Source organism: Scylla paramamosain, unplaced genomic scaffold, assembly GCF_035594125.1.
Source record: "Scylla paramamosain isolate STU-SP2022 unplaced genomic scaffold, ASM3559412v1 Contig72, whole genome shotgun sequence".
In the NCBI taxonomy this organism is placed as follows: Eukaryota; Metazoa; Arthropoda; class Malacostraca; order Decapoda; family Portunidae; genus Scylla; species Scylla paramamosain.
This window is the reverse complement of record NW_026973737.1, coordinates 275001-277500: the sequence shown is the minus strand read 5'-3', so window position 1 is coordinate 277500 and position 2500 is coordinate 275001. Positions and strand designations below refer to the sequence as shown.

At 35.4% G+C, this 2500-nt stretch overlaps 1 protein-coding gene across 4 annotated transcripts in view; it reads left to right on the top strand.

The window, feature by feature from the left end:
- Positions 1-2386, top strand: part of LOC135098647 (uncharacterized) — a 49936-nt gene extending 47550 nt beyond the window's left edge. For all 4 annotated transcript variants that reach the window (XM_064001002.1, XM_064001003.1, XM_064001000.1 and 1 more), the window contains one exon: positions 2333-2386. The gene's annotated coding sequence lies outside the window, so the exon portion shown is untranslated. The remainder of the gene's footprint in view (positions 1-2332) is intronic.
- The last annotated feature ends 114 nt before the right edge of the window (positions 2387-2500 follow it).

Genomic DNA, 2500 nt, shown 5'->3' with positions numbered 1-2500 from the left:
AGAGAGAGAGAGAGAGAATCACCTACACACACACAAAACCCTGCAATCTGACCTTTATTTCCTCTAACACTAAGGTTCATTGCCCTCCCACACATATGTAGGGACATATATGTGAATACCCGTCTTAATGATAGGAGTCATGAACTCAAGTTGCGGTTGCCAGATTCGCCAGGTATATAGCACAAGAGTTAGTCTGCAGGATATCTTTTTTTTTTCTTTCTTTTAACGAAATAGTAAAATTAAAGTATTTTTAAATATGTATCTAGGAAATAAACGGTTTAACAGCGAAATTAAGGATATACACGTGCAGCGTGTCGTTCATATATTCCTGGGACATCTTGTATTTTGTGCCTTAATTGATAAAACTCAAAGTACGATCATTTCTTTTCTAGTCAACTTCTAGAAGACTTGAATATATAATACCCCAAAAATAATGTAGTTTCATAAATTAGAAGTCAAGGTCTGATACTGAGATAGTCTATTGGCACCAAAACAATAAGGAATACCATAACAGACGATCAGCTGACGCGCAGCCTCCGCCTAGGCAAACACAATTCACTCAGCGTCATTATCATTATTATTATTATGATTATCATTGCACACCACGTTTTTCGGAATAACAGTTTTGCTATTGTATTGCAGGAATCAGTGCAGTGTTGCGTTTCTAGTGTTGCAAGGAGCAGTATGAGAGAGAGAGAGAGAGAGAGAGAGAGAGAGAGAGAGAGAGAGAGATCAACAAAAGCAGAAACGAAAAGAGTGATATAGAAGAAAAACAAACTAAGAAGCAAACAAACCATTTTTTTCCTGTTAATGTATCTTCTCAAAGACAAAGGAAAAAATGCGATTTTTAAGAAAACCAAAGAAAAAAAATAATCAAGTTTTAATTTTTTATTTTTTTTGTCTCAGTAAAGTTGCTAAATGCAACAATGAATGGAGAGAGAGAGAGAGAGAGAGAGAGAGAGAGAGAGAGAGAGAGAGAGAGAGAGAGAGAGAGAGTTCAGAAATCCATCTTTGTCTTCTCTCACTTAGAAATGGTAAAGGAGGAAGAGAGAAGGAATGCATACTCTCTCTCTCTCTCTCTCTCTCTCTCTCTCTCTCTCTCTCTCTCTCTCTCTCTCTCTCTCTCTCTCTCTCTCTCTCTCTCTCTCTCTCTCTGGTCTTTTCAACAGTGAAAGTTATCAATCTCTTCCTTATTTTCTTTCTCTGCATTGCATTTCCTTGCTTCTATCACCTTATACAAAAAAAAAGAAAATAAGGAAAAGACAAACTGTCTCCACCACCTAAAAAGAAGAAAAAAGAATGATTGATAAAGAAAAAAATATCAAACTTGTAAGTACTATTAGAAAATATAATTATTTCCTTGAATCGTCCCTTATATATTTCTCCCACAGCCATTAGTAAACTTATATTCCTGATGTTTCTAATGGAAGAGACTGAGATAGATATAATGGGTCCCAATGGGAATGGGTATTAAAAGGGGGAATATGAGAAATGCATGGGTAGGAATGGTGAGGGGGAGGATTAATATTGTAATGGGTGTATAATGAAAAGATAAAAAGGTAGAAATTTATATATTATGGGTAAACATTATACAATGGGGTAATTTTATGAGTGGGAGAGGAATGGGTGCATGGGAGAACAGGAAAGAAAATAATATAATTATTTAAAAAAGGAGAGAAACAACAATAACTAAAAATTTTGATATAACGAAGAAAAAAGTAGAAATCAAAAATATAATGGGTTAATTTTACAATGGGGGTGCATGAAAGGGAATGGGGAAATAATGGAAGAATGGGTGCATGAGAAGATAAAGACAAAAATAGGTATAAGAAAGGAGAGAGAAAAATGATGATTTAAATTATAAAGATTAGTTTTATGAGTGCATGGGAGGGAAAGGGGGAGGAATAGGGGCATGACAAAATAAAATAATAGTAACAATAATAAATACATGTAAGAAAGAGAGAAAAAAAGGAAAAAAGGTAGAAGTCTAAAATATAACGGGTTGTTTTATAATGGGGGTGCATGGGAAGGAATGGGAAAAGAATAGGTGCATGATAAAATATAAAAGAAAAGCAAAAATACATAAGAGTATAAGAAAGAAAGAAAAAGGTTGAAATTAAAATATATTGGCTTAGATTTACAATCGGGATGCATGGGAGGGAATGAGGAAGGAATGGGTGCATGGGGGAATCAAAAAACCAACAGTAATCAGCAATAAAAAGGAGAGAGAAAAAATTGGTAGTGATGTAAATAATAGCAGTTAGTTTTATGGGTGCATGGGAGGGAATGGGGAGGAATGGGTACAAGCCAGTAACCTAACTCATACTTTCAGACGACTCATATCTTCGGCCTGACACAAAACCTCCAAAATTGGGCAAGGGGAGAGGTACAGTAATCCAGCCATGCCTTTTTTTGCCTTTTGCTCTATATATTACTACTATTTTTCCCATCTACCACCACCGCCACCACCACCACTACTATTGTTATCACTATTACTATT